The following is a 14,478-nucleotide window of genomic DNA, read 5'->3' as shown; positions in this document are numbered from 1 at the left end:
AACTTGTGCTTAAACTTCACCTACTTGAAAAACTTAAAAACTACCAACTTTGTGTGTTAAGGGTCTATTCACCCCCCCTCTAGACACCTCTTCTCGATCCTTTCAATTGGTATAAGAGCTTTGGTCTCCATTGCTTTGGTTTAAACACCATTGGAGGAAGATGGATGAGTCTACTTTGGGGAGTCTTAGACATAGAGTGCCTATACTTGATGGAGAGTCCTTTCATGAGTGAAAAAATTAGATGCTTGTGATTTTCAATGAATATCATTTGGACAAGTACATTACTAGTCCTTGTGCACCTCATGTTGATCCTATGCATCCTACCCTTGATGAGTTAATTGACATGATTCGCAATCTTAGAACTGTTAATCTTATCACTAGAGGTTTGCCTAAAACTTGATTGGTTGCTTGCCTACTCTTAAGTGTGCCTACACTGTATGGAAATTTCTTGAGGAATGATTTCCAAATTATTCCTTGCAAAATCTATATGAAATTCTCCATAAGTCTATTGCCTTGAGTAAGATGAATTCCAATGATCCTAAGTTTGGTGACTGTCTATTTGACCTTACAAATGTTATGCGTGCCAAAGGAAATGTTGGAATCATTAGTGATATTATTTTCGAAGCTATTAGAATTCATAAAGATGATTATTGTCAAAATCAATTATCTAATGAATCACCCTCTCTAGGAATTGATCCACCACATAATGATGTTGAACATGGATACTATGATGAGGATGATGATAGTGACTATGATCTTGATGATGCAATGAGACACTTTGGTCTTATGGAAAATCTTCGGGGATACATGGCAGGAGGAAAGGAATAGGTCCTTGATAGTGGATGTACCGATCACATGACCGGAGATAAAGATATGTTTGGTGAGCTTGCTGAAAATGACGACCCTCGAAAGTATGTCACTTTTCGTGATAACTCAAAGGGTAAGGTGGTTGGCCTCGGTAAGGTGGACATCTCACATGATAGATCCATACAAAATGTCATGCTCGTTGAATCTCTTGTCTATAATCTGCTTTCTATTTCTAGACTAGCTGACTTTGGCTTCAATGTCATATTTACCAAAGTAGATTACCAAGTGTTTTGTAGAGATAATCATAAAATGGTCTTTACCGGTATACGCAAAGGTGATCTATACATTGTTGATTTCACTAAAAAGGCTCAACCTAGAACTTGCTTGATTGCTAAATCTTCTAAAGGCTGGTTGTGGCATAGACGGTTAGGTCATGTGGGCATGCGAAACCTTGACCAACTTATTAAAGGTGATCATATCCTTGGTGTTAAAGATGTCATATTTGATAAGGATAGACTTTGAAGTGCTTGCCAAGTAGGAAAACATGTTGGAGGAAGCCACCCCGTGAAGAACATCATGACCACAAGGAGACCGCTCGAGCTACTTCACATGGATCTTTTCGGTCCCAACGCTTACAAAAGTCTCGGTGGAAACTCATTTGGTCTAGTTATAGTTGATGATTTTTCAAGATTTACGTGGGTGTTCTTTCTCGATGATAAATCTCAGGCCCAGAAGATCTTCAAAAACTTCGTTAGGAAGGCCCAAAATCAATTTGAAGTGGAGATCAAGAAGGTTTGCAGTGACAACGGCACGGAGTTCAAGAACACTAATGTGGACACCTTTCTGGACGAAGAAGGGATTTCACATGAGTTCTCAGCTATGTACACACCTCAACAAAATGGAGTTGTTGAGAGGAAGAACCGGACGCTCATCGAAATGGCGAGAACGATGCTTGATGAGTACAAGACGCCAATGCACTTTTGGGCAAAAGCAGTTGAGACAACTTGTCATGCGACAAATCACTTGTATCTTCACAAGCTACTCGGGAAGACGGCATATGAGCTCCTCAGCGGTAACAAACCCCAAGTTGGATACTTTTGAGTATTCGGCTCAAAGTGCTACATTCTTGATAACCATCGTCATTCTAAATTTGCTCCTAAATCTCATGAGGGATTCCTACTTGGTTATGTCTCAAACTCTCACACTTCCCGTGTCTACAACAATTTCACCTAAAAGGTTGAAGAGACGGTAGATGTGAAGTTTGATGAATCTAACGGATCGCTAGTAGAGCAATTGCAAATTGATGTAGGAGATAAAGATCCTTCGGAAGCAATCCAAGACTTGTCTATTGGCAAGGTTCATCCAACGGAAGTGAAGGAGAGTACCTCGTCCGTCCAAGTGGAAGCTTCTACCTCACGACAAGGTGAACCAAGAGTTGATATGGAAGCATCCACAAGCGGGACACACCAAGATGAAGAAAACGAGGAAGTACACCAAGATGAACCTCATCAACCTCCTTCTCCACCACAACGAGAGAACGACAACATCAACAATGATTAAGGCCAAGAAGAAGAACAAGATGATGAAGAAGATGTTCCACCCCGATCAAAGCAAAAGCTCTCACGAGTTCGAGCAAGAGTTGCTAGAGACCACCCCGTCAAGCAAATCTACAATGATATCCAAATTGGGAGAATCACTCGCTCTAAATCTTCTTTGGCTAGCTTTTGTGAACATTATTCATTCATCTCTAGAATTGAACCTATGAAGGTTGAAGAAGCATTGGAAGATCCGGATTGGATAAACTCCATGCACGAAGAACTACACAACTTTGAGAGAAACCAAGTGTGGACATTGGTCGAGAAGCCCGACAACAACCACAACATCATCGATACCAAATGGTTGTTTCGCAACAAGCAAGATGAAGATGGACAAGTAGTTCACAACAAAGCACGTCTCGCCGCCCAAGGCTACACTCAAGTTGAAGGTATGGACTATGGTGAGACATATGCCCCCATTGCTAGACTTGAGTCCATTCTCATCTTACTTGCCTATGCTAATCACCATGATACCACTTTATACCAAATGGACATTAAAAGTGCTTTTATAAATGGTGAAATTCAGGAGGAAGTTTATGTTAAGCAACCTACCGGCTTTGTTAATCCTAAGAAACCTAATCATGTTTACAAACTTCACAAAACTCTTTATGGTCTTAAACAAGCTCCTAGAGCGTGGTATAAATGCTTGACCAAGTTCCTTATTGAAAAAGGCTTTGAGATTGGAAAGATTGATTCTACTCTTTTCACTAAAAAGATAAATGGAGAATTATTTATGTGCCAAATTTATGTTGATGACATTATATTTGGATCAACTAACCCTCATTTTAGTGAGAAGTTTGGAAAGCTAATGTAGAAGTTTGAGATGTCTATGATGAGTGAACTCAAGTTCTTTCTTGGTTTGCAAATCAAGCAAACTAAGGAAGGTACCTTTGTCTCTCAAACGAAGTATACCAAGGACTTGTTCAAGAAGTTCAATATGCAAGAATGCAAAGGTATGAGTACACCCATGCCTACTAGTGGACATCTTGACTTGACCAAAGATGGTGAACCCGTTGATCAAAAAGTTTACCATTCTATGATTCGTTCATTATTATATCTATGTGCCTATCGTCCTGATATTATGCTAAGTGTGTGCATTTGTGCACGATATCAAGCGGCCCCTAAAGAATGTCATCTTAAGTCATGGAAAGGATAGTGAGATACTTAATGCATACAGCAAACTTTGGCATTTGGTATCCAAAGAGGGCCTCCTTTAATCTTGTTGTCTACTCCGACTCGGACTATGCCGGTGACAAGGTTGATAGAAAGTCCACTTCGGGTACTTGTCAATTTCTTGGTAGATCTCTTGTGTCTTGGTCCTCCAAGAAACAAAACTAGGTATCCTTATCCACCGCCTAAGCGGAATACATTGCCACCGGTTCATGTTGTGCTCAATTACTTTTGATGACCCAAACTCTTAAAGATTATGGGATATATGTGAAACATGTTCCTTTGCTTTGTGACAATGAAAGTGCTATTAAGATTGCTCACAATCCCGTGCAACATTCTCGAACTAGGCACATTGAAGTTCGTCATCATTTCATTCGAGATCATGTTGCTAAGGGTGATACTAACCTTAAGCATGTTCGCACCAACAAGCAATTGGCGTATATATTCACTAAACCACTTGATGACAAAGTGTTTTGCAGGTTGAGAGGTGAATTGAACATCATTGATGCTTCAAACTTGGAGTAGGAACTCCATTTGGATACATGCAAGACATGAGCCTATGACTAATCCTTGATATTTCTCTTATGATGATAATCACATATCTTGGATATATGTTCACCCTTGCATGTTATCTAACCCATGTAGGTACTTGGATAGATCTAAATCTATGAGATTGCAACTCACTCATATCTTGAGCAATCTCTACATCACCAAGTCTCTACTTTACGGTGGTTGAAGACAAGGAAGCATGAAACCCTTCAAATATATCCTTTGACAAATTCCTAAGTAAAATTTCATGATTGTCATTTTGGATACACAAGTGCTATTCCTTGCAAGGCTAACTCATGTAGGTAGATGAACTCCAATTACAAGTGGTGCTCCTAATGAACTACATCAACATTGAGCATCCCACACAATTTCAACTACATGATCAAGATCAATACCACCAACCAAGGTATGTTATTCCATATTAAAGAAGCTTTACCCCAAGACATGGGTCAAAGCAACTCAATAAGATGTGAATACATCAAGATGCTTAAATGAAAAATGGCAACCCCATTTTGAGCTTGAACGATGAGTATGACCTATGATCAAGTGTCCTCACTTGACTCCTAAGTCAATATACTCTAACATAGGTGACCTTGTCACCGACCAATTCTAGATGAAGTTCTCTAGTGTCTTTCCTTGTTCTTGCATTGTGTCTCATGCATATTTGTTCCCCTTTCAAAAAAAAAACTTCATCTAGACTTCTTCTCTTTTGTTGCTGTTCTGCATTTCTCTGCACCAAATTCCTTGCAAATCCTTGTGAGATCTTACTCGCTTAGTGAGCTGAGGTGACAAGTGTATTTTCTCTGGGATGAACTCGGACAAACCGGTTTGCTTCTTTGGTCAAACCGAATTTTTTTGGGTGCCATTGAAGTAATCAACTCAGTGTAGCCGATTTCAATGCTGTGAAATCACTCTGTCACTTGCATTTTGCACATTTTGTTCCAGCTCCACTCAATGATTCTTATCCTCTATCAGCATCATATTCTATGTGCTGCTTTGCTCTGTGACTCAAGGACCAAACCTATTTTGACTCACACTCTAGAAGACCCTTCTTGGAAATTGATGTCAAAGGGGGAGAGAGAGTTCACAACAAATCTTAATTACTCCAACAGGGAGAGAGAGCAACAAGGGGAGAGAGACATTCTTTTCAAGAGAAAGACCCCTGTTGCTTGATATTCAAAGAGGAGAGAAGTTACATGTCTTTAGAGGGGAAAGACATGTTCATAGTGTTTTTATGTTTGCTTTGCTCTGATTTTCATTCCCTATCTTCTCCCAACATCCATTACAAGATTCAGGGGGAGCAAGACATATAAGGGAAGAAAATCTTCAATTTCATTGCATATCTTTACCTTTGGGGACATGTTTACACTCAAATAGAGTACATAGTACTCACTGTATACATGTCATCCCAAATCTTGGTATTCTTGTGGGTTACTGCTCTTGCTCTGCTTAGTAGATGTTTCTGTGTTGTCTAACCTTGTTTACTCAGGTTCATCTCTTCCAAAGCTAGCTCAAGACCACAAGGTAATTATATGCATCACACTCATGTGCATTAAGATCTCTTGCTGATGTACATATTGTTTGCAAGAAGGACTCATAAGCATGAAGGTACATTTCCCATATTCACATCATTTGCTCTGATGCATATAGCCAAGATACATGTAACTCATTGCTTGCTCTATCATGATTATGCACTGACATGATCTTATGTTCCATATTTACATGATTGCATAGATGTAGGGGGAGCCTATGCATGTTACATGTCTTTCCAAAGCTTTACCTATCTTTCTCTATATCTTTATTTAAAGCTTTCATGTATGTTGTCATCAATTACCAAAAAGGGGGAGATTGAAAGCACAAGTGCTCCCTGGGTGGTTTTGGTAATTAATGTCAACATATCTCTTGTTGGACTAACTCTTTCATCTAGTATATTTCAGATAAGTCCAACAGTGCAGTGGCATGGACAAGAGGATGTGGAACCCCTTCAAGAGACTAAAGACAAAGGATTGGCTCAAGCTCAAAGCTCAGGACTCTACATTTTCTATTTTCAGTGATCCAAGATCACATTGAGTCCATAGGAAAGCCAATACTATTAAAAGGGGATGAGGTGTTGCTTAATGGCTTGCTTGCTCAAAGTGCTTAGTGATATGCTCCAAAACCCTCAGCCACTTTCTCATATCCACATATGTCCCAAACCAAAAGTCAAACTCAGCCCCACCAATTTGATCCATCCTGCGCCATCGAGTTCATTTGACATAGCCACTGCCAGAAACCCTAATCACTTCGGTCTCAAAGATGGGATCTCGGTCTCACTGAGATGGGCTTCCAAACTCTCTATTGTCTATTGCAATATTTTCGGTCCCACCGAGAAGATGTAATCGGTCTCACCGAGTTTGCCTGACCAACTCTCTGTTTCGCTTATTACCAATTCGGTCCCACCGAGTTGTGTAATCGGTCAAACCAAGATGAGGTTTTACCCTAACCCTTGCACATTGGTCCCACCGAGTTGATCATGTCAGTCCCACCAAAATTTCCTAACGGTCACATTATGTACTGAATCGGTCTGACCGAGTTTTCTGATTCGGTCCAACCGAGTTTGGTATATTGTGTGTAACGGTTAGATTTTATGTGGAGGCTCTATATACCCCTCCACCCTCTCCTCATTAGTGGGGGAAGCCATCAGAACGTGCCTACACTTCCAGCATTCATTTTCTGAGAGAGAGACACCTACTCATGTGTTGAAACCAAGATATTCCATTCCTACCATATGAATCTTGATCTCTAGCCTTCCCCAAGTTGCTTTCCACTCAAATCAGCTTTCCGGCAAATCCAATCCTATGAGAGTGAGTTGAGTGTTGGGGAGACTATCATTTGAAGCACAAGATCAAGGAGTTCATCATCAACAAACCATCTATTACCTTTTGGAGAGTGGTGTCTCCTAGATTGGTTAGGTGTCACTTGGGAGCCTCCGACAAGATTGTGGTGTTGAACCAAGGAGTTTGTAAGGGCAAGGAGATCGCCTACTTCGTGAAGATCTACCCTAGTGAGGCAAGTCCTTCATGGGTGATGGCCATGGTGGGATAGAAAAGGTTGCTTCTTCGTGGACCCTTCATGGTGGAGCCCTCCGTGGACTCGCACAACTGTTACCCTTCGTGGGTTGAAGTCTCCATCAACGTGGATGTACAATAGCACCACCTATCGGAACCATGCCAAAAACATCCGTGTCTCCAATTGCGTTTGCACACTCCAATCCCATCCCTTTACTTTCTTTCAAGTTGCATGCTTTACTTTACGCTGCTCATATACTCTTGGCATGCTTGCTTGATATGTATTGTGAATGGTTAAACTTGTGCTTAAACTCAACCTAAACTTGAAAAACTTAAAAACTACCAACTTTGTGTGTTAAGGGTCTATTCACCCCCCCCTCTAGACACCTCTTCTCGATCCTTTCAGTCTTCTCCTCTTGACCCCCAAAGAAAAGAAAAGAAAAGAATTTCAAAGAAACACACTGAAATATGTTTGGAGTTTTTGATTTTCTGAAGAAAGTAAAGCAAGAACGAGAAAAACTATTTATATGGGAAAGCTCCCAACAAGCAAAAGAAGAATGAGAAATCTTTTTGGGCTTTCTTTAATACTATTACTAAGCATGGAAAAAAATAAGCTACAATTAATCTTTTTGTTTTTTCTTAAGGTTTTTCAAACACACAAGAAGAAAGCGAGAAAAAGTAATAAATTAACATGGATAATACAAAGAAAAAGTATGAACACCGACAACTGAAGTGAGTGTGTGAACATGAATGTAATGTCGGTGAGAAATACGTACTCCCCCAAGCTTAGGCTTTTGGCCTAAGTTGGTCTAAGGCCATCACTGACCCAGATGATATCTGAAATCATAGTTGGGGTTGTACTGTGCTGCTGCAGCTACTGCTTGGCGAGCTGCTTCTTGGAGGCGAGCGGCCTTCGTTGCTCTCTCATACTCATTTGCCTCCTCTCTAGTTATAAAATATCTCCCATTTACCTGAAAGTTAAAGAAGGTAGGAGCACGAAGCGTAATATGGACATCACACCGTCTGTCAAAGATGAGTCGGTACTGGAGGGACTGTTCATTCCTCTCAAGAAACTGGTAGCATACCATATAGCATTGTAATCTAGAAAAGCGGGTCGAAACTCAATATAATTCCCTCTTATGGGTACACCAAGATAATTAGCTAGACGAGTTACATAAATCCCACCAAATAAATCTTCTTCTTTAGCATTAAGATGTAACCTCCTCGCAATAATTGCCCTCAAGTTATATCGCTTATCACCTAACACCGCACACTTGAGGACACTAAGATCTGGAACACAAAGGTGGCGGTGATCATGTTTACCGTTAATGCACCTACCTATAACAAGAGCAAAATAATGCATGACAGGGAAGTAAATGCTCCCTATGGTAGCTTGTGTGATATTTCTAGTTTCTCCCACGGTGATGCTATCAAGGAGATATTTGTATTCAAATTTGTGAGGCTCAATATGAATGCCCCACTTTGGGATTTTGCAAGCAGTATTAAAATCTTCAAGGTCCATGTTATATGATTCATCATAAAGATCAACTAAAACAGTATCAGTACCGCGCTTAGATGAAAATTCAAACCTTCACACAAAGGAATCGGTGAGGTAATAATATTGTCGGCGCTTATCTGATACAAAGTCCTCAAGATCAGCATTCCGTACATATGCATCAAATTCATCCTTGAAGCCTGCATGAACCATAAATTTATCTAACGGCCATTCACAAGGCCGCACTTGAGCTTCCCTTGGTAGTTCGAGGTCTGGCTCATGTATCGCGAGCCTCGGTTCTTGCTTCCTCAAAGAACCATCTTGGTACATTTTCCTAGACATTTTTCTTCCTCTGAAAAATTTCTGAAATTTTTAGTGACTCAAAATAAAAAAGTGAACCAAACTCAACAAAATTGATAGCAACTACTCCTACAAGTGTCTAGAGGCTATATCATGCATCAAAACTACTTTGGACCATATAAATTTGACATGCAAACTCAAGAACAAGGTCACCACAACATCAAATATTTGCAACAAATAAAGCATTAGAACAAAAACTAATTGGACGATTGGAGGAGTCACATACGGAAGAACAATCCCCCAAAGTTGTTTTGTGAATGGAGCTTTGAGCAAGGAGATCGAAAATGGCAGAAAAAATAGCAATAACACGAGTTTGAGCTACGGGATGATTTTTTCTGGAGGAAGACGAAGTGGATGGGTGTTGGAATAAGTGGAGGGGACCCACATGGGACCCACAAGACAGGGAGGCGCGCCTAGGGGGGCAGGGCGCTGATGTCTACTACGCAATCTTCTTCTTGTAGACGTTATTGGGCCTCCAAGTGCAGAGCTTTGTAGGACAGTAGCAATTTTCCCTCAAGTGGATGACCTAAGGTTTATCAATCTATGGGAGGCGTAGGATGAAGACGGTCTCTCTCAAACAACCCTGCAACCAAATAACAAAGAGTCTCTTGTGTCCCCAACACACCTAATACAATGGTAAATTGTATAGGTGCACTAGTTCGGCGAAGATATGGTGATATAAGTGCAATATGGATGGTATATAAAGGTTTTTGTAATCTGAAATTATAAAAACAGCTAGGTAGCAAGTAGTAAAAATGAGCGAAAACGGTATTGCAATGCTTCGAAACAAGGCCTAGGGTTCATACTTTCACTAGTGCAAGTTCTCTCAACAATGATAACATAATAGGATCATATAACAATCCCTCAATGTGCAACAAAGAGTCACTCCAAAGTCACTAATAGCGGAGAACAAATGAAGAGATTATTGTAGGGTACGAAACCACCTCAAAGTTATTGTTTCCGATCAATCCATTGGGCTATTCCTATAAGTGTCAAAAATAGCCCTAGAGTTCGTAGTAAAATAACACCTTAAGACACAAATTAACCAAAACCCTAATGTCACCTAGATACTCCAATGTCACCTCAAGTATCTGCGGGTTTGATTATACGATATGCATCACACAATCTTAGATTCATCTATTCAAACCAACACAAACAACTTCAAAGAGTGCCCCAAAGTTTCTATCGGAGAGTCAAGACAAAAACGTGTGCCAACCCCTATGCATAAGTTCACAAGGTCACTGAACCCGCAAGTTGATCACCAAAACACACATCAAGTAGATCACGTGAATATCCCATTGTCACCATAGATAAGCACATGCAAGACATACATCAAGTGTTCTCAAATCCTTAAAGACTCAATCCGGTAAGATAACTTCAAAGCGAAAACTCAATCCATTACAAGAAGGTAGAGGGGGAGAAACATCATAAGATCCAACTATAATAGCAAAGCTCGCGGTACATCAAGATCGTGCCATATCAAGAACACGAGAGAGAGAGAGAGAGAGAGAGAGGGAGAGATCAAACACATAGCTATTGGTACATACCCTCAGCCTCGAGGGTGAACTACTCCCTCCTTGTCATGGAGAGCACCAGGATGATGAAGATGGCCACCGATGATGGATCCCCCCTTCGGCAGGGTGCTAGAACAGGGTCCCGATTGGTTTTTGGTGGCTATAGAGTCTTGCAGCGGTGGAACTCCCGATCTTGGTTCTGTTCTGGAGGTTTGGGATATATAAGAGGTGTTGGCATCGGGAACAAGTCAGGGGGGTCCACGAGGCAACCACGAGGTAGGGGGCGCGCCCAGGGGGGTAGGGCGCGCCCTCCACCCTCGTGGTGGCCTCGGGACTCTTTTGGTCCATCTCCGATGCTCTGTGGGCTTCTTCTGGTCAAAAAATAATCTCCATAACTTTTCAGGTCAATTGGACTCCGTTTGATATTCCTTTTCTGCAAAACTCAAAAACAAGGAAAAAACATAAACTGGCACTGGGCTCTAGGTTAACATGTTAGTCCCAAAAATCATACAAAATAGCATATAAATGCATATAAAACATCCAAGATAGATAATATAATAGCATGGAACAATAAAAATTATAGATACGTTGGAGACGTATGAGCCGCACCCTCCACCCTTATGGCCCACTTGTGAAGCCCCGTGGTGTGTTCTGAGTGCCAGAAATTCTCAAATATTCTATAAAAAAATCATACTAAATTTTCAAGGCATTTGGAGAACTTTTATTTTTTGGAACATTTTTTATTGCATGGATAATTCAGAAAACAGATAGAAAAATTCTATTTTTTGCTTTATTTAATCTAAATAACAGAAAGTAAAAGACAAGTATAGCAAGTTGTGCCTTCTGAATTCATCCATCTCATGCTCATCAAAAGGAATCCATTAACAAGGTTGATCAAGTCTTCTTAACAAACTTCTTCCGAATGACATGAAACCGGAGAATTTTCGAATAACACTAGGTTACCTCAACGGGGATATGCATGTCCCCAACAATAAGAATATCATATTTCTTTTTGACGGTAGGAAGAGGTAATTCGAAATCTCCAATAGTAATAGTTGAAAATTTTCCAATAGAATTGATACTATGAACTTGAGGTTGCTTCTTCGGAAATTGTATCGTATGCTCATTACCATTAACATGAAAAGTGATATTTCCTTTGTTGCAATCAATAACAGCCCCTGCAATATTAAAAAAGGGTCTACCAAGGATAATCGACATACTATCGTCCTCGGGAATATCAAGAATAACAAAGTTCGTTAAGATAGTAACGTTTGCAACCACAACATGCACATCCTCACAAATACAGATGGGTATAGCAGTTGATTTATCAGCCATTTGCAAAGAAATTTCAGTAGGTGTCAACTTATTCAATTCAGTTCTGCGATATAAAGAGAAAGACATAACACTAACACCGGCTCCAAGATCACATAAAGCAGTTTTAACATAGTTTCTTTTAATGGAGCACAGTATAGTTGGTACTCCTGGATCTCCTAGTTTCTTTGGTATTCCACCCTTAAAAGTATAATTAGCAAGCATGGTGGAATTTCAGCTTCCGGTATCTTTCTTGTATTATTAACAATATCTTTCATATACTTAGCATAAGGAGGCATTTTAAGCATATCAGTCAAACGCACGCGCAAGAAGATAGGTTTAATAATTTCAGGAAAGTGCTCAAAATCCTCATCATCCTTTTTCTTGGACGGTTTAGGAGGAAGGGACATGGGTTTCTGAACCCATGGTTCTCTTTCTTTACCATGTTTCCTAGCAACGAAGTCTCTCTTATCATAACGTTGATTCTTTGATTGTCGGTTATCAAGATCAACAACAGGTTCTATCTCTACATCATTATCATTACTAGGTTGAGCATCAACACGAACATCATTCAACATTATTACTAGGTTCATGTTCATTACCAGATTGTGTCTCAGCATCAGAAATAGAAATATCATTAGGATTCTCAGGTGTATCTATAATAGGTTCACTAGAAGCATCCAAAGTCCTATCAACTTTGTTTTTCCTTTTAGTAGAAGGACTATGTGCATCAGTATTAATTCTTTGAGAATCTTTCTCATCTCTCTTAGGGTGGCCCTCATGATACAACGGTTCCTGGGTCATTTTACCACCTCTAGTCATAACCCTAACAGCATTATATTTATTCTTACTATTCAACTTATTAAGCAAATCATCTTGTGCCTTAAGTACTTGTTCTACTTGAGTTGTAACCATGGAAGCATGTTTACTAACAAGCTTAAAATCATTAACGGTTCTACTCATATAGTCACCCAAGTGGTCAAGCATGTAAGCATTATGTTTCAATTGTCTACTAACATAAGCATTGAAATTTTCTTTTTTAACAATAAAATTATCAAACTCATCCAAGCATTGACTAGCAGACTTATTATGAGGAATATCATCTTCATCAAATCAATAAAGAGAATTTACCTCTACTACCTGTGTCGGGTTATCAAGACCATGTATTTCTTCAATAGGAGGTAAATTCTTAACATCTTCAACTTTAATACTTTTTCTTTCATAGATTTCTTTGCCTCTTGCATATCTTTAGGACTGAGAAATAGAATACCCCTTTTCTTTGGAGTTGGCTTAGGAGTTGGTTCCGGAAGTGTCCAATCATTATCATTACTCAATATATTATTCAATAGCAATTCAGCTTGCTCAACATTTCGTCCCCTGAAAACACAACCAGCACAACTATCAAGGTGGTCTCTGGAAACATCGGTTAGTCCATTATAAAAGATATCAAGCATTTCATTTTTCTTGAGTGGATGATCGGGCAAAGCATTAAGTAACTGGAGAAGCCTCCCCCAAGCTTGTGGGAGACTCTCTTCTTCAAATTGCACAAATTTAAATATTTCCTTTAAAGCAGCTTGTTTCTTATGAGCATTGAAATATTTTTCAAAGAAGTAATAAATCATATCCTGGAGACAACGCACACAACCAGGAGCAAGAGAATTAAAACATAACTTAGCATCACCCATTAAAGAGAAAGGAAACAACTTAAGAATATAGTAATAGCGATTTTTTCCTCATGAGCAAATAGGGTGGCTATATCATTCAATTTTGTAAGATGTGCCACAACAGTTTCAGATTCATAACCATAGAAAGGATCAGATTCAACCAAAGTAATTAACTCAGGATCAACAGAGAATTCATAATCCTTATCAGTAACAAAGATAGGTGAAGTAGCAAACATAGGGTCATATTGCATTCTAGCATTCAAAGACTTTTCTTTCAGCTTAGCTAACAGTTTCTTAAGATCATCTGTGTCATTACAAGTAAGAAAGTCTCTAGCAGTTTCCTCATCCATCATATAACCCTCAGGTACAACATGCAATTCATATCTAGGGGGAGAGTCATAATCTTCAGTTTCAATAATAACATCTGTCGTCGTGGGCGCACGGCAGATGCCATAGGATGGCTAAAGAGAGGAGTAGGCTTGAGGGCACTCGTGGGATCCAGAGGCGGGGTTGGCATGAGCGAGCGCGGGGCGCAAGACATACCCAGGTTTGGGGCTCTCCGGGGAGATAACACCCCTAGTCCTGTCGAGTGCGGTTGATATGCAATAGTACAAGGTTGCTCCTAGAGCTGTATGGAGGAAGAAGGAAGATTGGCCAAGGCTTAGGCTGCTCCTTCTCCGAGGGTGTGATCTACTGATCGGTGGCTAGTTCCTGTGTGCTTACTGCTTCCCTATCCTTGCTTGCTCACTTGCCCGTATACGTGAGGGCTCCTGTGGGGTTTTATAGGCCAACCCCGCAGGGGTACAATGGTAATGTTACAAGACTGTAGGGCCGGGTCGTCAGTGTCTGGGGACCCAGGCTAGGACCCGCCGGAGGCCTATGGTTCGCCGGGTTCCCCTAGGTGCGGGCCCCGTGTGCCTAGGGGAGCTGTGCGCCGTCTTGTCAATCGTCAGGGCATGGCCGAGT

Source organism: Triticum aestivum, chromosome 4B (assembly GCF_018294505.1).
Source record: "Triticum aestivum cultivar Chinese Spring chromosome 4B, IWGSC CS RefSeq v2.1, whole genome shotgun sequence".
Classification (NCBI taxonomy): Eukaryota; Viridiplantae; Streptophyta; class Magnoliopsida; order Poales; family Poaceae; genus Triticum; species Triticum aestivum.
Note: the sequence above shows the minus strand (reverse complement) of the source record.